Genomic DNA, 21,556 nt, shown 5'->3' with positions numbered 1-21,556 from the left:
CTGTGTGTTTTACTGTGTTTCTCCATCATCTCCCATAGACTTCAATACAGTCTGACACCAGAGATCCAGTGATGTGATGAGCCTTCCTTCTTCTTCAGGTTCCTCGGTCAGTAACAGGAAGTGGTTGATGTGAGCTGGTGCAGAACAGCAGAGTGTCAGACTGCAGAGTGACCAGCAGGAGGCAGCAGATCCACACAGATACAGACAGAGATCATCTGTGACTGATGGAGGTGAAACATTAAAGCTTCAGGTGAAGGTTCACATTAAAACTGCTGACGTCACTTTGAGTTTGTAGCAGAACCCATAAAGACGTGAAAATTAGCTTCCTTCAGTCAAACTGATGTGTTAAAAACACTGAAGCAACTGAAGAAAAAAGAGTTTCATGTGAAGTTTTTGACCATTTGACTGATTGTGAGACAGATTTGTTGTTAAACGACTCGTTTATCTGTTTGTTCAGTGTGAATGTGTTAAAGGGAAATTTCCACCCTAAAACAAAACTCACACTTTGTCTATAAAGAAGGACGTTACAGTGTTTCCCCTAGGACAGGACAGGTAGGGGCTGGGATTTTTTTGTGAGTCCGGCAGATCCTACAGAACATTCCTGAATTAAAAAATAAAATACAATATATATATATATATATATATATATATATATATATATATATATATATATATATATATATATATAATAATTTAGCCATCAATACAAGGCAGCTGATTTGCTATTTTGCAAGGATCATACAAGCTGGATTACATAACATAATAATAACAGCTGTTTAAAGTTTTGTTCCGATTAATTCGGCGCTACCCAAGCCAGCCGTAGTAAGTAACGCACTTCTGGTCATTTTCACAAAAATAAAACACCCGTTGTCCTTTAATTATAAATAAAACCAAAAGGATAGAATTTGTGCTTTTATTTTATAAACAGGAAGCGAACCTCCCCTCGCTATGGCTAACTTGAAACCACCGTAACTCTGTTTTAAATTCCGCTATAGCGCCGGTAACATCAGGTTTTAAAGCGTTTTCGTGTGAGAAAGTAGCCGTTTAGTTCCCCGTTGTGCCGCCAAATAACGCTTGTTTGCACATTTGCTCCGACGTGGTGGGAGAAGTCCAGACCAGCCGCACCTGTAGCGGAGCGGCGGTGCAGCCCAGCCCGGGTCTGCTGAGGTGATCTGCGGTCAAAACTTCACCGTCATACCGGTAGAAGAACACGAGCCGATTCATTTACCTGCAGCTTTTTGGAGATTAAACACGGGCTGGATAGCTTCATTTCGGAAGATAAATGTAGGTCTCATAGCTGAAAATAAACATCTGTGGCAGCTACGTTAGCTTGTTTTAATGAAAAGTGTAAAATGTAAATAGCATCCGACAGTGTGCAGAGAAACAGACAACAAGCGCGGGTTGGCGCCTAGATTTTCACGTTTTTCAAGGGGGGCGGGCCGCCCCGCCAACAGAATGGTACGGGAAACACTGCGTTATTTCTATACAGCAAATCAAACATATGCAACAAAACGGTTTATGCTGAAAATACAAATCTTCATTTGAAGCATGATTGACATCATCCTCTCTCAGCGCTAAATCAGTTGTTGTGTCATGTGGCACGTCCCTTACGCATGGCTGAGGTTGAGGAGTCCTATCCCAGCTCCTCGGTTGGAAGGCCAGCCGCCAGCAACTCTCCGTCAGCTCCTAGACCAACAACCCCCAAGTGATCATTCGTCAGTGGCCCTGACAAGGTCAGGGAGGGTTTTTCATATGGTCTCAGTCGTCATCTTCGCCGCCGGCCTCCAGAGGCTCCCAGCCTTCGTCTTCACTGTTGTCTTCCTGTGGGTTCCAGCCGACGCCCCAAGCTTCCAGAGGGCCTTCACTCTTGCCTTCGCCTACATCTTCGCTGCTGTCTTCAGTCCTTTGCGAATAATGGAGAGTGGTTCAGTTGTCCTGACGTTGGTCAGGACATCGTTCCACCACTGAGGCACCAGAACAGAGAAGAGTCGTGATTTCAACAAGCGACCTTTGTTTGCTCTCAGCGATGGCGGTACCAGCCGGCCATCTGATGTAGCAGAGTGCAGTGCTCTCTCTGGGCCGTGTAGGCTGACCAGTGTTTGGAGGTAGACGGGTGCAGTTCTGTTGACGGCCTTGAAGACCAGCACTATCGTCTTGAATCTGATGCAGGCTGCAACAAGAAGCCAGCGGGTAGATTGTTAACAAGACCGGATCCTGTGGATGTTGTAGAGGGCAAATCTGCAGGATCGGGCCACAGCAGTGATGTTGGATGTCTGTCGTCGAGGATTACCACCAGGTTCTTCGTCATCGACGAAGGTGAAACATGACGTCCTGGACAGTGACTGACAGGTCCATGTGAGGGCAGTCTGTCCCGGGATGAAGAGGAGTTCAGGTTTACTCAGGTTGAGTTTGAGGTGATGAGCAGCTGTCCAAGCAGAGATGATGCAGACATTCAGAGATGATGCTGACATTCAGAGATGATGCAGACATTCAGAGATGATGCAGACATTCAGAGATGATGCAGACATTCAGAGATGATGCAGACATTCAGAGATGATGCAGACATTCAGAGATGATGCAGACATTCAGAGATGATGCAGACATTCAGAGATGATGCAGACATTCAGAGATGATGCAGACATTCAGACATGATGCAGACATTCAGAGATGATGCAGACATTCAGAGATGATGCAGACATTCAGAGATGATGCAGACATTCAGAGATGATGCAGACATTCAGAGATGATGCAGACATTCACAGATGATGCAGACATTCAGAGATGATGCAGACATTCAGAGATGATGCAGACATTCAGAGATGATGCAGACATTCAGAGATGATGCAGACATTCAGAGATGAGCGTCACAACGTGGCTGCTGGAGGAGGACGAGGGGAAAGAGAGGAACAGTTGGTGTCGTCAGCAGAACAGTGGTCAGAGAATCCATGTGACTGCAGAGCCTCGTCATCTAGTGTTAGTAGAAAAAGAACCGGTCCTGATACTGAGCCTTGAGGGACACCAGTTTCCAGAAAGTAGGTTTGGACAAGGAGCCGTTCCATGTGACCTGACAGGGGAGATTGTCAGGTATGATGTGAACCAGGTTAGAGCTGAGTCAGCGATGTTCAGCCAGAGAGGACTGACGAGTGGGACGAGGTTCTGGAGCGACTCAGTCACTGTGAGGAGGCCCGTCTCAGTGGACTGAGCGGTCCTGAAGCCGGACTGATTTGGGTCAAGGAGGCGGTTTTCTGAAAGATAGGAGGACAGCTGGTTGTAGACGGCACATTCCAGAGTTTTAAAGACTCAATCTCATTTGTTCAGACTTCACCTCGACCCTGCATAGCATGACTACTTCCCAAAAAAAATAAAATGTATGCACTTGTATGTTCGTATCTTTAGCACTTCTATCATGTTTGTCTCCATCTTCAGTATCATTGTCACACAGACCGAACATCAATGGTGCTGCAATATTTGTCAGCTGTTTTGATTTTAGGACAGCGTGTACGCCATCTCAACTTAGAGAAATTCTTCAGTTAGAATGACTCTATGAGTTTATTTACTTTCCTTAGATAATAGTTTTTCCTAAAAATCTAGACAGACAGAAAAATGTCCCAACTTCTTATCCTGTCTTAACTTCAGGTTCAATAATCATTTTATTCTGAACACAAGTCCTAAACTCATGGGGGCGTCCTGTCTTATCTTAGACCTGGAATCTTAGCTGAAGAGTCCAAACTGCTCGGACCCTAATTACACATCGTGTTGTTCTTTCCCAGAGCTGATAACAGAAGTTGCTAAGGAGTGAGACATCTTGTTCCTTTATGATCTCTGTTGAGAGCTGCAGATGTGTTTTACCCATCATGCAGCTGACAGGCCCAGAAGACTCAAACAACAGTTACTTTCTTTAACTTCAGTCGCTCTTTCTAACTCAGTGCTGACTGAACGATGTCAGAGACGGATGGAAAGTTATTAACAAGCCAGCAACCTCAACTTCAACACACGTCACAGCATCACACTGAGAAGGAGAGCACAGGAGTGTGTTCACCTGAGTGTTGTAGTGACATCACAGCCGAGCCAGAGGAGATAATACCAGTGACTCCTGCAGGGTTAACTGACCCGGAGTCAGTCCTGATCATATACATTCACACTGCACACAGAACACAGATGTTAGAGGGTTTCAGCCAGTTTAAAGATCTGTTAGTTTCCTCCAATCAAAGCTCTGTAGGTTTTTCATCCCACTCTGAACTTCAGAAGTGATTTGTACACAGAATGAGGAATGCTGACTGGGTTCTGTTATTCAACCTGTTGTTGTTTCTCTTCTTGTTGTCGGGGCTTCATTGTTCCTGCAGTTTGGACTCTGGATCTCTGTCAGTGTGTCTAACTGCTGTGAAATCTCTCCCATCAGAGCGCTGACTGACAGAGCTTCTGTAACACTGACACCTGCTGCTGACTGGCAGCACTACAGCTCACACTGGCTTTCTGCTCTCACCTCATTGATGTGTCTGGATTTGGATTTGAAGGTATGAGGATGTGACGGCTGTCGGTCAGATGAACACAGACACCAGCAGCGTCTGTCAGAGTCTGTAGACGAAGGAAGAACCACTCTTTGACCTCATCTGGACTTTAACAGGTGAGAACTGTGACAGGTAACATGACACACCTCTGATCAACAAATTCTGCTGTCATTTGTTATATTTTGTGGACACATGATGAACTTGTAGACGAGAGCAGTGATGAATTCTTTCAACACTGTTAATTACTGTTTTAATTATTCATGAATGAATTCACTAATTTTTCTCTGATATGTAAATGTAAATGTAAATGTACTTTATTTATACAGCCCTTTTCAACAATCCTTTCGGTGTACCAAAGTGCTTTACAGCAGGTAATAAGTAAAAAGAATAAATAAAAAACAATTAAAACAATAAAAACAGTGAAAGCAATAAAATACAGCAAAATCAAATAAGATAAAATAAGATAAAATAAGAAGATATGTGACTTTTAGTCTTAAATGAACCTTTTCATGTTGAGTTCAGTTGGATTGAATCAGCAGCAGGAAACAGGTTAGTCTATAATCTGAGCTGACTCATTGCTGAGAGATGAGGGAGTGTCTGAACTGGTCTGACAGCCTGCAAACTGTTTCATCTTTGACTCAAAGACACCTGAAACATTTTCTAACTACAGAACATAGAATCAGACGTTTCCTGCTGAGGTGTGAACTGGTCTTCACTGGCTGCAGGATTCAGTTACCATTCTTCTGTCTCACGACATCTCAGTGTGTCGTCCTCAGTTGATACAAGCAGTCGGTTAAATCTAAATTCAGTTTTTATTCAGAAAGTCCTTTACAAATATAAAAAGCTGCATCTTGTCAGTACCAGTACCAGTGTGACCCGCCTCAGTACATTAACATTAAACTGAACTGCTTTACACGAGTGCTGAAAGCTACAAACATTGTTTTCACTCAGCAGCTGTGAGACAGGACACTGACTGAATGTGTCAAACATCACAAACATGACAGTTTAACAACTTTATCATCCAGCCGGGGTCAGAACATCAACAGTCAACATCAGCAGGCTGTAATATTGTTCAGGCTGCAAACTCCTGATGATGCTCTGTCAGTGCAGCGATGCAGAATCTCCCGGGTCAGAACTGTGATGCTTCTTAGAATCCAGAATCGTCCACACGGCCAATACTGACTGTTTAGACTGGTTTCATGTTTGTAGCCTATTATATTGAAAACTTTTTATAAGACGTTTTTCTTCTTCAAGACTCCATTAAACTGGAATCCTCTGAGAGCCTGAAGGACACTAAACAGCCACAGTATGTTAGTAAAGCCTTCAAACATCCAGCAGACCAAAGACAGAATGTCATTTCATTCATTTCTTTCATATTACAGTGAAGACATAAACTTCAAGAACGATCAACTGTGAGATGACTGAATTAAGTCTTTTAGTGAATCTGTCGTCATAAAGCATCAGTAGTTTCCTCCAGTCAGAGCTCTGTATGTTTGTCATGTGACACAGTGACATCAGAAAGTTTCAGCCTATTGAATAAGTCAATTCAACATTCAATTGAATTTGACCTCTCTGTCTCTTTGTTGATGCACTTTGTGTTTGTCACATGTTGTCATGAGTTTACAGACTGTTCTCTCTCCCTCATTCAATCATCAACCTGTTGTTGTTTGTCTTCTTGTTGTCGGGGCTTCATTGTTCCTGCAGTTTGGACTCTGGATCTCTGTCAGTGTGTCTAACTGCTGTGAAATCTCTCCCATCAGAGCGCTGACTGACAGAGCTTGTGTAACACTGACACCTGCTGCTGACTGGCAGCACTACAGCTCACACTGGCTTTCTGCTCTCACCTCATTGATGTGTCTGGATTTGGATTTGAAGGTATGAGGATGTGACGGCTGTCGGTCAGATGAACACAGACACCAGCAGCGTCTGTCAGAGTCTGTAGACGAAGGAAGAACCACTCTTTGACCTCATCTGGACTTTAACAGGTGAGAACTGTGACAGGTAACATGACACACCTCTGATCAACAAATTCTGCTGTCATTTGTTATATTTTGTGGACACATGATGAACTTGTAGACGAGAGCAGTGATGAATTCTTTCAATACTGTTAATTACTATTTTAATTATTCATCAATTAATTCACTAATTGTTCTCTGAGATGTGACTTTACGGCCCAAATTAGCCTTTTTGTGTTCAGTTTGATTGAATGAGCAGCAGGAAACAAGTTGGACTGTAATCTGAGCTGCAGTGAGATGAGGGAGTGTCTGAACTGGTCCGACAGCCTGCAAACTTGTTATTCTTTGACTCAAAGACATGTAGAAATGTGGACTGATTGTTCAGGCAGGTTTCATGTTTGTAGACTTGAATATTGAAATTAATGAATCCTTGAAAAGCCAAAATGACTCAAAACAGTCAAAGTATATTAGTGTTGCCCTTATACAGTCCAGCAGGAAAAACACAGTTCAGACTTTTAGTTCTTCCATATCATGGTGAAGACAAACACTGTGAGATGTGTGTTTATATTATTTTAATACATTCTGTTTCATAACACTTCACTAGTTTCCTCCAATCAGAGGTCTGTATATTTGTCATTTGACTGAGAAGAGTGATGAGAAACGAGACAGTGCTGTCAGAAAGTTTTATCTTCATTTACAAACTCAGTAAATTCAAAACATGTTTGAATTGATGAATTTCCTGTTTGTGTTTCCTTGTTGAGCTTCAGTGGAGGGATGGAAACTCAAAGAGGGACGTTGGTTCTAAAACAGACTTTGTCTTTGTAATTCTCCACTTGATCTGTCAGACTTCAGCTGAACTTTAGAAGTCATCTGGACACAGAATGAGGGCTGTGGACTTTATCCTCCATTTCTTACAGTGTAGTTGTGTTGACAGGATCACTTCAGGCAGTGTAGACAGGAGGAGTCATTACAGACTCGTCACCTGTCGGCAAATAACTTGTATTTCTCTCATTGTAGGCATGTTGTTGTGTGATGTACCATGTTCAGCAAATGTGTTATTTATTTCAGATCTGTTGTAACAGGTGGTTTTATACAGGACTGTCCTCATGACAGCCAAGTATGAATTGATGACAAAAACATATTAAAATGAGTTATTTCATATTTCATGGTGTTAAAACCTGAAGTCAGTTACACTGATAACAATATAACTGAATTAGAGACTCACAGAATAACAACATGTGTTGCCTCAGTCTCATGTTGATAGTCAGTCTGCAGTGAACTTGACTGTGAGAGGCATATTGTTGTTAAGATTTGCTCTCTTGACTCAAACAGGAATAAATCAGTTCAACAAGATGCTTCAGTCTCCAGTGTTTGTGCAGCAGAACAGAACCTGAACCATTCTGCCTACAGTCAGGATGGAAGCCAAAGAAAGAACCGCTGACTGTCAGGACGACCGTACAACAAGTCAAAGTGTAAGTTTCTGAATATTAATGTGTAGAATCAGCAATAATATTAATGATAATACTCAACAAAGCTCTACATGTTTTCCCTCCCTGTTCATTAGGATACCGATACTGGCATCAGGTATCGGTCGTACAATGCATAAAACTGAAGACTGCCATCAGAAGACAGCTTGTCATTTCTTGTTGTCATTTCTTGTTGACACAGACGGACCTGGACCTCTAGTCAGTCAATTATCTAAGTATTAAAAATGTTGACAGGGCGCTTCTATTTTGACCGGCGCCGCCTTTTTAGACTTAGCGGATCAGGAAATCCACTGACCAACTGTATGTGATTTAAGCTATCAGATCAGATCTGTCTATTCCAGGAGATAAACATTGCGAAAAATAGATATGCTAACACAGTATTTGTCCCTGCACTCCCATTGAAAATGATTTTGACCCGAAAACAAAAATACGATAAATCTTAAAAGTGCCTCTTTCGTCGTAATTATGCTTTTAAACAAAGGTTTGACTCGGGTACATTCACAGAAAAAGCAGAGGTTGCATTTTGGCGAGAGTTTCACTTTAACTTTGTAATAAGTTTCATTGTTTAATTTGTCAAATAAAAATACTTTTCAGTTTTAAATAAATGCTACTGGTGTCGCCTTGTTGTTCATATTGTTCAAGTTCTGTTTAAAAAACCCTTTATGAGTGTTTTTTTCTACCATTTTTATAAGATAAGATGCTTTTATGTCACCACTAATATCCAAATCAAACCTTTGTCCTTCAGAAGTGTTTTGTGACATGAAATCTAAATTAATTTTAGTTCCTTGTATTTATCTTTATTTTTTCTTTACTTCTAAAGTCAGAGGAGGAGTCGGTGAAGGAATTCAGAGATGGAAACCAGCCGGGCGGTGGATCCAAAAACATCACGAGGTGGTAAGATGGTTTATAACTTTCCTCATTAAGTATCACTGATCTGTGTACTTGCTTCAAAACACCAACTGTCAAAGTGACAATCAATTATTTTATTTCTGCTGCTTCCTCACCATTGTTCTGTCTTAGTATTGGATTGTATCATATTGGAAGTTGTTTTTGTAGTTTTTCATCATCATCTTAAGATGAATTACAGTCACTGTTGGAGAGCAGCCAAGCTACTATCACAGCTATTTATTGATGATTTTTAAAATCATGTAGTGTTTCCATCAGCCTGCTTTCTTTCTTCTAAATAACATGAAGCAGGACCAAATCTACAGGACTGTTTTATCCTCTCATGAAGGACAAAAGCTGAACAATGTCTGTTGCTTCAACACGAGCTCAGATTCATGTACCATATAATGTCCACTGTGACATGACCAGAGTGGAATCTGCATTGTTCCACCTGAATCTGAGGTTCAACAACTGGCCTCACCAAGAGGCTTCACTAGACTTTATATGCTGTTAATATTTCAGGTCAGTCTGCTCTAACAAGATAGAATCTGTGAACCCCCTTAACATAGTTCAGACATTAACACAAGGAAAGTGAGTTGTGGTTCCTAATTGTTTTTGCCTATTTTCTAACAGCTGAAACTCAAGTGGGAAGCACAACAGTCACAGCACAGACTGGAGGTGTCATCAACACTCCTCATATGACTGGTGTCAACATTGGAGGAGACAATAATACCAATATCACCATTAATTACACAGGTAAATGTTCCCTCTGAAGTAATACGTTAAATTAAAAACTTTTATACTTGATGTTGTGCTTGCTTGAAATGTAGCCACCAAAATACCTTTAAATATTTAGCATTTTTCAGAAGATGTTGTATGTTTCTGTTTCAGTCCGACCTCCAAACAGAACAGATGAGACCACTGATGCTTCTACTGAAACCAAAGGTATTCATCTGTTTAAACACATGAACACATACAACATACCTGTATATTAAATAAGGTTTTTCACAGCCAAATGATAAAGAAGTTCACCATACTTCTACTATTAAAACATGACTAGATTCAGAAAGTGTGAACACACAGTATGTTATGGAGTTGACGTACTTAAAGCTACAAATGTGACTTCACCATCCTGTAAAGTTATTGGCCATCAGCTTTTCTTTCCTGTCATCTGCCCGTTTTGTACTTTATATGATTCTTTTGGTTTCTGAATAGATGCTGAACTGAGTCTTGTTAGTCTGCCAACCTTAAAGCATGATGTCCTATAGTGTTATGTATCCATCAAGATCATTTTGATGTGAAATGCTGATTACTGGAGGTATAATGATATCTGTCCTCTGGAATGTAAGTGAACTAGGTTGTATCATGGCTCATGGTGCTTAAAGCTCCAAACAAAGTTAATTTGCCAACTGAGTCATCACACAGAAGCTTGTTTCTGCTCTTGAACGATAGGCTCATGTTCGTGACATCAACAATCATGGCACTCACAAAGCTGGGATGTAATAATGGCTAGCTAAGTTAGCTTAGTTGCTAGCTTATTGTTCATGAGTAGATACACTTCTTAATGTGCTGTGATACTACAAAGAAAATAGTTCCTACATGAAACTGCCCACAACAACATCTGTGGATTATTTTGTTACATGATTTCTGTAAAGACACATTGCTATTTTTTTATATTTTTTGGCGCTTTGAGCACCACAGTCGAGTCGTGTAGTTTTATATCCAAGCGAAGGCAGACATCTCTAAGGCCAATATCTCCAAATCTGGGCAACTCACACCAAAACAATCTAGATGAATAAAAGACACGACAGGTCAGAGGAATTGATATTATTTTGAATTCAGTGTTAACTGCCCCTTTATATGGAAGCAAATTTGTACCATAATTCAAATTAAAATGCATTTACAGAAATGCTTTTTCATTTTAAGAATGTAGCTGCATTTTCTGACTCATAAATAAAATTAGTAATAAATCATCCAAATTGCATTTTCATTTTCTTCTTCAAGACTGCTCATTTTGTTACTTAATTCAAATGATAAAGAAAAGGACATTAAAGATTTAATATTCAAAAGATGGCCCAGCAAATAGGTACCAAAATTCAATTTGAAATGTCAAATTTGAAAATTAAAATGCATTAGCCGAAATACTTTCTCATTTCAAAGTCAGAGCTGCATTTTTGACTCATAAATAAAATTAGTAATAAATCATCCAGATTGCATTTTCATTTTCTTCTTCAAAACTGCTCATTTTGTTACACAAAGACAAAGAAAACTGCTTTTTCGTTTTGAAGCCCTCCCCCCGCAAAAAAAGGTCCAAAATTCAATTTGAATTCGCAATCCCAAGCGGCGCAGGAGAGTGACGTCAGCGGCCTCTCTTCTTCTTCAGCCCCCAGTCTGACCGACCGTGCTACGCATCTACGTTAGGGGGCGGCGGTGTGCTTATTCGACACTGGAGCAAGAGAAGGGACAAGAGGAGAGTGTGAAGGCTGTGGTACATGTTTTCAGAAACAGCGGGGAATGTCCAGTTCTGTACTGCGGTCAAGCCAGCCATGGTTCGCGTTTGCTTGGTTAAATCAGCCGCACATTTTTTTTTCCAGTGCGAAATTCTCTAACATTTACGGTGATCGTAATGAAGCCGCTCTGAGGAGCTGCTGGCAGTGACGGTGGGTCAGACTGCAGACTCACAGTCAGACCCATGAAACACACACGGTACTTTACAGTCAGTATTCCCGGTAATAAACTGAAGGTATCAGCGCTGGACCGTACGTCGACGTCGCCCCCATATTGGATGTGGCAGCTCAGCCCCGTGAACTAATACAAGTCAATGGAGTGAACTTTATAAAGCTTCTTCTACAAAGTGCTATAAGCTAATGTCTCTCTCTCTCCCACACCCACGCACCTGCAGCGGGTCACAAAATCACCGGCCGCTTAATAGCCTGGAGCCCCGCCTTTCCGAAACCCCGCTGTTCCGAACATAGACTTCAATTCATCGTAATGGCGGGGTTTCCCTTTTTTTCAAAGACCCCGCTTTTCCGAAAGTTTCAAAGACAAACTGAGCAGCACTGCTCAATCCACTCAATCCGCTCCAGCTCCCCCCGCCCGGCGCTCCTCCGAGTGCCGACAGGACTGCCAGCTCTCCGGCGTCCCGGAGCGTGGCTTCCCCGTGCACACCCCCTCCTACTCTGACTTTGTCCGTGTTACAATAAACACTCCATGCATCCAGCTACAGCCTCCTGTCCGCTTCTGGGTCTCACCTGTGCTAAAGACACCTAACATTAACAGATCAAAACAGAGTAAACGGCAGCTATCCGACATCAGATCCACGCTCCTGCCTGCCCCAGCCAGCCCCCACACACCGGCCTGTCGCCTGCGCAGCCGCGCGGGAGGGGACAGGAGAGACCCCGGTGCTGCTGCAGAGGAGCCGTGGACTGCGATGACTCTGAGCAGCATGTGAATTACAATATAATCTATTTCTCGCCTTTCCCCCGATGATCTGAATAAGTCGCTAAATTTGTCGCTGGTCGCTTTTTCGAAATAATGTTGCTTAGAGGGTCTGAAAAGTTGCTAAGTCTAGCGAGACAGTCGCCATGTTGGCAACACTGAAGAAGAGAGGCCGCTGACGTCACTCTCCTGCGCCGCTTGGGATTGCGAATTCAAATTGAATTTGGACCTTTTTTGCGGGGGGAGGGCTTCAAAACGAAAAAGCAGTTTTCTTTGTCTTTGTGTAACAAAATGAGCAGTTTTGAAGAAGAAAATGAAAATGCAATCTGGATGATTTATTACTAATTTTATTTATGAGTCAAAAATGCAGCTCTGACTTTGAAATGAAAAAGCATTTCTGCTAATGCATTTTTATTTCCAAATTTGACATTTCAAATTGAATTTTGGTACCTATTTGCTGGGCCATCTTTTGAATATTAAATCTTTAATGTCCTTTTCTTTATCAATTGAATTAAGTTACATAATAAGCAGTCTTGAAGAAGAAAATGAAAATGCAATTTGGATGATTTATTACTAATTTTATTTATGAGTCAAAAAAAGCTACATTCTTAAAATGAAAAAGCATTTCTGTAAATGCATTTTAATTTGAATTATGGTACAAATTTGCTTCCATACCTTTAAGTCTGAAAGCTCAGCACACATATATAGTATTTGCAGGAAGCAGCTTCAGAGTATCTGCTGGTCTGAAAGACATTTTAAACTAGTTTTACTGAACTCAGATTAGATATGAATTTAGATTAAATGAATCCTTGTTGGTGCAACCCAGCCATAATCTCTGTCTTCACCTCTCTCAGTGTCAGTGAATGTGGGTGATGTTGGAGAGACTTCAGAGAACAGAGGACCTTCTTCCTCTCAGAGTGAAGGTAAAGCTGCTGTATTCTCTGGTATGTACGGAAGCCCTGAAAGACAAAGTTTAGTTTTTAGTTTGGAAACATTCAAAGATAGTAAGATTGACTGCATTATAACGTGAAAGCAGAGACAGAAGTCCTTGATGATCTTTAGTTGAAGCAGTATCAGAGTATCTACTGCTCTGAAAGAAACTGAATACAATAAATTGATTCAGTTCCTTCAAAAATACCCTAGAAGCTATTTAAAAGTCTTAAAATCCATCTGAAAAGGTCTAGAACATATTTTTTCTTGGCTACCATAGACTGTAACATCAGTTTTTATATAATTCTGTATGTGGCTGTGAGCTGTCAGGAGGATTAAAAACGACAGTGGGACTGTTGTGATCTGAAACCATCAGATCCGCACCAAACTCCGTCTCTACTGCAGCTACAGCAGCCAGGTTGCAGTAGGTCATTTGTAATTTTTGATTGGCTGCTCTTCTTAAAGAGGGCGGGTCTTATGTAGTATGAGCAGGCCAGAGGTTAGACAGCAGAGATGGAGTCGAGTGAAGAGGAAGAAGAGATCAGAGAGCATCTTTTTTCATGGAGGCCATGATGGACACTGAATAACAACCATTATTTCTGAAGCATTTCTGTTAGCTTGTGTTTGTTTGTCAAACTGAATGAACTGAAACTGACTTCAGCTCAGTTCATGGTTTAAAACTGAGATGTGGAGTTGACCCGACCATGTGTGGAGTGACAGTAGAAAGCTAGCTGAGCTCACCTGTGGTTCAGGTAAGGCCTGCATCCTATTTTTGTTGCGCGGGAAATAAAGAAACCAGATACATTATGGTCTGTGTGGAGCTCCAGGCTCCGTTCTGTTTTTTCTTTATTGGAAGTGGTTTAAATGATATTGGTGTTTAAACATCACCAAGGGATTCTAACAAAACAAGAAATAGTGAGAAAAGTTAGGAATGCACACTTCTGGGCCTGCAATAGAGCTTGAGTCTAAATATCTATATAGACAGAAGGAGAATATTAAAACTGATGCTACAGGACTCGTCATTGTGACATTTCAACCAGAAGATGGCAGCAACACCAACAGCTGCTCAGTGGTCACCAGTCCAGAGTTGGTTGTACTGACCAGCTCCCTGTTGGTTAGTTTTATATGTTGTGTGGGTACATGAGAGAATGATCTGATCAAATATTAATGTTAAGATACTTTACTATAACACAACTACAGATATCATGCTGTTACAATAGTCTGCATAGACAACTTTCTCCAACTGTAAATTTAAAATCCTGCATTTCAGTTGATTTTTGTTTCTATTTGTCACTCAGATGAGATTGTTCCAGTACCAAAGCCACAACCCATCTCATATTACCAGAAAATGCTTCAGTCAAACCTCGAGGATCGGTTTAATCGTGCACAACAGGGGTGGGCACAGAGGAAGGACGGAGAACCTCTGGTTGATATCTACACAGAGCTGTACGTCACAGCTGGGGGTGACGTTAACCTCAACAAACAGCATGAGGTCATTCAGATGGAGGTGAAGCCAACAACAGAGGAATCAATTCAACCCTGTGACATGTTCAAACCCCCCTCTGGTAAAGAAAAATCCATCAGAACAGTGCTGACCAATGGAATCGCAGGAATTGGCAAAACATTTCTTGTGCAGAAGTTTCTGTTGGACTGGACTAACAAAGAACACAATCAAAATGTGCATCTCATATTCCCCTTTACCTTCCGCCAGCTGAACTTATGGAAGGATGAAACGTTAAGTTTGGCAAAGCTCATTCATGAATGTATCACAGAGACCAGAGGAATCACCAAGGAGGCTCTTAATCACATCTTTACGACTCTGCAGTCATCAGGAAACACCAACTATGACAAAAGTAAATTCAAACTGGTGTTTGTTTTGGATGGACTGGATGAGAGCCGCCTTCAACTGAACTGCTCGACCAATAAAAACAAAGAAACAGACTTTGATGTGACACAGTCCACCTCAGTGGATGTGCTGATGTCAAATCTCATCCAGAGAAATCTGCTTCCCTCTGCTCGCCTCTGGATAACCACACGACCTGCAGCAGCCAATCAGATTCATTCTGATTTTGTTGACGTGTTCACCGAAGTCAGAGGGTTCACTGACCCACAGAAGGAGGAGTACTTCAGGAAGAGATTCAGAGATGAGGAGGAGCAGGCCAGCAGAATCATCTCCCACATCAGGACATCACGAAGCCTCCACATCATGTGCCACATCCCAGTCTTCTGCTGGATCACTGCTACAGTTCTGGAGGATGTGTTGAAGACCAGAGAGGGAGGAGAGCTGCCCAAGACCCTGACTGAGATGTATGTAGAGTTCCTGAAGTATCAGAATCATCAGACAAATGAGAAGTTTGACCAAAACATGTGTATTCTGTACATTAAGTCATTAGCAAAACTGGCTTTCCACCAGCTGGAAAAGGGCAACCTGATCTTCTATGAAAGAGATCTGAAAGAGAGTGGCATTGATGTCACAGGAGCCTCAGTGTTCTCAGGGGTGTTCACAGAGATCTCTAAAGAGGTACGTGGGAGGAAGAATGATGAAGTCAAGATGTTCAGCTTCGTCCATCTCAGTGTTCAGGAGTTTTTGGCAGCTTTGCATGCAGAGATGTCACTCATTAACGAAAACAAGAATGTGATGTCTGAACCAGCGCAATCGTCTTTCAAACTAGTGCGAAAGATCTTCAGCAAACCATCAATGACAGAGGTCCACAGGTTCACTATTGACAAGGCCTTACAGAGTCCAAACGGGCACCTGGACTTGTTCCTCCGCTTCCTTCTGGGTCTTTCACTGCAGACCAGTCAGACTCTCCCTCAAGGCCTCCTGAAAAAGAAGAGAAGCTCAGAGACCAATAAGGAAACAGTTGAGTACATCAAGATGAAGTTCAGTGAGAATCTGTCTCCAGAGAGAAGCATCAATCTGTTCCACTGTCTGAATGAATTGAATGATGGTTCTCTAGTGGAAGAGATCCAACAGTACCTGAGATCAGGAAGTCTCTCCCCAGATGAACTGTCTCCTGCTCAGTGGTCAGCTCTGGTCTTCATCTTACTTTCATCAGAAGACGATCTGGATGTGTTTGACCTGAAGAAATACTCTGCTTCAGAGGAGGCTCTTCTGAGGCTGCTGCCAGTGGTCAAAGCCTCCAACAAAGCTCTGTAAGTGAACAGATAACTGCAGATACAAACTACTGTATATCACCTGTGTAGGTTCAGCTAATGCAAGTCTTTGATTTCAATTCGTTGATCAATTCAAAAACTTGCATTGTTTCATTAGTTTCATTGTACCTCTGCACATTAATGCAGCCATGAAAGAAAATAGGAAAACTTTTAAAGGTGGGGTGAATCATTCTGGAAGATGATTGTTGATATTTGAACAAATAGCCAAACAAATTCACTGATGCACAATGCCAAGGCAATGCTACAATGCTAACAACTGAGCTAGCTTGCAAAGAAGAATAAGTCATTTTCTGTCAGCCCCAGTGGGGAGACAACTGTTCGTTTCGGGGACGCCGTGACATTCCGACACCTCTCCATTCCGAAACCCCCCCACTCCGACACACCGCTGTTCCGACCCTCCCCCCAAAACACAGCTGTTTGGAAATTAAACACTGCTATGCGTGGTGCTGAAATCCCCACTTCCAGCCGCCCACACATTTCTGAAGTGGGTTAAGGTAAGGGTTAGTTCGGAGTGGGGGGGTTTCGGAATGGAGGGGTTTCCCCAATAGACTTTTCGGAATAGCGGGGTCTTTGAAAAAAGAGGGAAACCCCGCCATTACGATAAATTGAAGTCTATGTTCGGAACAGCGGGGTTTCGGAAAGGCGGGGTGTAACCGTTTGTTTCGAGCCCTACAGCATATGAGCTAACAGAGGTAACAGTTGATGGAGCTAAAAGCTCACAATGGAGTTAAACACACTCAGCAGTACTGAGAGTTCAGAGGAACATTAAGTGGTCAACACTGAACTGCAGTTTAATGTGACAACACAACACGTTTACACAAAATGAATGTAATTAAGTATTTTAGCCGAGTACTGTTTGGCGGTAAAAGTAGCTTAAGTTTGGAGTTACAGACAATTTACATTAGAGTACATCTGATCAATCTTCTGACAGAGATGAAAGTAACCTGGTACAGGCGGTGACCAGGTGGTGGAGCAGTAGCTTCAGAACACAAAGACCTCAAAGACGAGTGAGAATGAGACAGACTGTTTCCCAAATTCTCTCTCTGTTACTAAATTCTATGTTACTAGTTCTTAATTCTCTTTTGATATTGTTCAGATATAGAAATAGATTCATTTTGTTTTAAACCTATTTCTATCTTTAAATGGATGTAAGATAAATGTAATTGTTTATTTTTGATCAGTGATCGAGATTGGTCGATGCTGCTTCTAGCCATCGATGATCTGCCCCAAAAATCCTGATCAGAGGACCCTAAGCTTAGTTTCCTATCGTTGACATTGTGGCAGCTTTAACTTCTGGGAACAGTTGAGAGAGTGTTGTGAGTAGTTACTACTGATTCCAGTATGTTACACCAGATAATTTGCTCTCAGCTGTTTTGTTGCAGATACATACATGTGTCTCATTTTCTCCAGTACACACTTTCAATATCTTGGCAAACTAAAAGGTAAGACTTGATAAGTCTATGTCCATAGACAAAAAACTAAGATGAATGTCCATAGAAAAGTAATTTAACCCGCCTGACACACAAAACACAAACATGACATGGACATCAAGTTGAACGTGAGGATTTAATCACAGAAATTGACAGAAATTGAATAGTTGACCCTTGTGAACTTTTCACAAAGGTGAAATGCAAGATAAAAGAAAAACACTAATTGTCTTAACAGCTACTGATCACCCGAGACTCTCTATTGTTCGAATCATCAACACAATAACAGTTTCTACAGAAATATGATGTATTTTGTAACAGTATGACTAACTGTCTTTCAGGCTGAGTGGCTGTAATCTGTCAAAGAGAAGCTGTGAAGCTCTGTCCTCAGTTCTCAGCTCCCAGTCCTCTAGTCTGAGAGAGCTGGACCTGAGTAACAACAACCTGAAGGATTCAGGAGTGGAGCCACTGTGTGTTGGACTGAAGAGTTCACACTGTAAATTGGAGAGTCTCAGGTCAGGATTAAAAAAGACATGTACATAGTGAACAATAACTGTTCCTTAATGTTGTAATTTCAATCCTGTCATTTTATCAGTTCTCTTTTCAGACACTGCCGGAAAACTGAGTGTATCAAACTACAATTCTAAGTTAAATCAAACAGAGAGAAACATCTTTACATTAATCCTCTTCTTTTTTCAGGCTGAGTGGCTGTAATCTGTCCGAGAGAAGCTGTGAAGCTCTGTCCACAGTTCTCAGCTTCAAGTCCTCTAGTCTGAGAGAGGTGGACCTGAATAAAAACGATCTGCAGGATTCAGGAGTAAACTTGCTGTCTGTTGGACTGAGGAGTCCACATTGTAAACTGGATACTCTCAGGTCAGTTAAATGACTTCTCAAATGTTTCTTGGCATCTGGTTAAAATTAGCCAAAGATACTGTATAACAAACATTTGTAGGTGTTTTGGACATCATGTATTATTCTTAAAAGGTCTACAATGTCCTTCGGAGATTACATAATTTATTTTATAATGTACAGTGAAGTTATATTCATCAATCACCATGTCAGCTCTGATCTATGTTATTTTTTTTTTCTTCAAATGTACATGAAATGTTTAATACAAGAGGTGTCAATGACAAACAGAGTTCTATCAAATGACTTTGTGTTGCCCCTCAGCTCTATAAATTGTTGCATCTAACAGACCTTTTTTTGTTGTTTGTTTTTTGTTTTTTTTACTTTCCACAAGTTTACTGTTTGTAATGTGGTTACAGAGCTTCTCCAGTGCAGCTGACTACATGTTTGATGTACTGATATCACATCATGTCTGCTGTCAATTTTATTGATAAAGCCTCAAATCATTTTCACATTGCCTCAGTGGGCTTTACAATCTGTTCCTTAAGTGCATCCTGTGTCTTCTGACCCTCGCCTGTGAGGCAAACTTCCTATATTGGAAAAAACAGTTTAACGGAAAAAAAACATCAGGAAGAGGAGGATCCTTCTCCCAGAACCGACAGACAGTGTTGCATTCACAGAAAAACAATATCATAGTTCAAAAGTGTGTGTGTGTGTGTGTGTGTGTGTGTGTTTGTGTGTCTCTCTCCAGGCTGTCAGGCTGTCAGATCACAAAGAAAGGCTGTACTTCTCTGGCCTCAGCTCTGAGATCCAACCCCTCCCATCTGAGAGAGCTGGACCTGACCTACAATCATCCAGGAGACTCAGGAGTGAAGCTGCCGGACTGTTTCAGGTATGAACCAACAACAAGAGCTCACACACTGTTCCTCTGTCACACTGACAAGCTGAGGACTGTTGGTTCACAGTCTGGACCAGCAGCACTGCTGATAACAGTGAAGATAGTAACTGATGTGTTGAGAGTCCCTGTTCACACTGAGACTAAACCCCTGACTAATATCACACCACCATCTACTGTTGATCATTTAGTGACACTGTAACACACACTCTGTTTGACAAATATAGTTCAGTGTTGAATAACCAGAATAAAAGCTCATCAAGAGGTTTAAAGTTGATTCTTGATCGTGGAAAGAGAAATTGAGAAACAGATCAGTATTTATAGCAATACTTGTTCTGGAAATTCATTGTTATTTGTTAAAGTTCTTAAATTTTAGGTTAATGAGCCGACTCATCTGTTCTGTCTTAATAGTGATCTGAGTGAAGCTTTATGAAGATCATTGATGAGGAAGCTTCTGAAGGATCATTCTGACTCTGTTTCTTCCTCCAGGGTGGAACATGGTGGAGAGCAGAGGCTGAAACCTGGTCTGAGGAAGTGTAAGTGTGTGTTCACTTTGATTGATGAAAACAAGGCAGCACATGTTAAAGTAGTTTAAATCTAAAGCTTGTGTATCTAATTAACAGTCAGTCTGTTAATAAAGCAACAAATAAACCATCAGCTGTGTTAGATGATAAACTGCTGCTGTATTGTGTCTTGTTCTCTCCATCAGATGTCTGTGAACTCACAGTGGACACAGACACAGTAAACACAAAGCTCGGACTGTTTCACAACAACAAGAAGGTGACATATGAGTCTCAGCCACATCCTGATCATTCAGAGAGGTTTGACCACTACCCTCAGCTGCTGTGTAGAAATGGTCTGACTGGTCGCTGTTACTGGGAGGTCCGATGGTATGGAACGGTTCATATATCAGTGAGTTACAGAGGAATCAGCAGGAAAGGAAGCAGTGATGACTGTTTGTTTGGACACAATGATAAGTCCTGGAGTCTGAAGTGCTCTGATGGTGGTCGTTACTCTGTCTGGTACAATAACAGAGAAACAGACCTCTCCTCCTCCTTCTCCTCCTCCTCCTCCTCCTTCTTCTCCTCTATCTCTAACAGAGTAGCAGTGTATCTGGACTGGCCTGCTGGCACTCTGTCCTTCTACAGAGTCTCTGACTCGCTGATCCACCTCCACACCTTCAACAAAACATTCACTGAAGAACTTTATCCTGGTTTTGGGGTCTGCTCATATGGATCCTCCGTGTCTCTGTTGACAGTAACAGAAATGGTTTAGTTGTTTTGTCTCTTCTTGCTCAATGTGCTGCACATCAGTGGTTTTAAATCTCTTTAAATCTGTTTTGAACGTTCAGATTTCAGTTTTCTCAACTTTGTGATCTGATTTTTTTCTCACAACAATCAGCCTGTATATACAATAAAATCAGGCTGCATACAGATAATCATAATGATGATCTTTGTTCAGACAGGTTGTATTTTGTTGATGTGTCATTCATCATTGAAGTTTGTCATTTGTCTTCTTTGAGTTATTATGTGTAAATATGTGTATATGAGTGGATAGAGCTGCTGCTACGTGCAGACGGACCTCCATTACAAAATCTCCCTGTAGAGTCCAAGAGCCAAAGACTTTCTGTCAACACTTCATCATCTCACATCATCTGTCAGAATAAACATGTGACTTTCTCATTCTCGTGTCTCTCCTGATTGAAATAACGTCTTTTCACATCACTTTACATTACAGACATCACAGCAGACGAGCTGTATGGAGACATCTGATGTTTCTCTGGTTGTTTGTTGTTTTAAATCAAGTTTTAAATCTCCCGCTACCAAATCATCTTTTATGTTGGTTTAAGAATCTGGAGTAGAAACCAGGACAGTGTGGCCCGTGAACACCTGGTCCTGATTCAGTGCAGTACGACCTCATCGTTAAAAAGAGGATCTACATTCTGAAACAACTTTCTACAGCAGCTCTGATAAAGTGACTGATGATGTTCCAGCAATGACTCAGTGGC

At 41.4% G+C, this 21,556-nt stretch overlaps 1 protein-coding gene and 1 pseudogene across 1 annotated transcript in view; both read left to right on the top strand.

Moving 5' to 3' along the window:
- Positions 1-2,857: 2,857 nt before the first annotated feature.
- LOC115585636 (NACHT, LRR and PYD domains-containing protein 12-like) lies at positions 2,858-20,823 on the top strand (annotated as a pseudogene).
- Positions 6,087-21,556, top strand: part of LOC115585585 (NACHT, LRR and PYD domains-containing protein 12-like) — a 79,089-nt gene continuing 63,619 nt past the window's right edge. Inside the window, exon 1 of the mRNA XM_030424061.1 lies at positions 6,087-6,493. The gene's annotated coding sequence lies outside the window, so the exon portion shown is untranslated. The remainder of the gene's footprint in view (positions 6,494-21,556) is intronic.

This window comes from Sparus aurata, chromosome 1, assembly GCF_900880675.1.
Source record: "Sparus aurata chromosome 1, fSpaAur1.1, whole genome shotgun sequence".
Lineage (NCBI taxonomy): Eukaryota > Metazoa > Chordata > Actinopteri > Spariformes > Sparidae > Sparus > Sparus aurata.
Note: the sequence above shows the minus strand (reverse complement) of the source record. Positions and strands in the feature narration are given on the sequence as shown.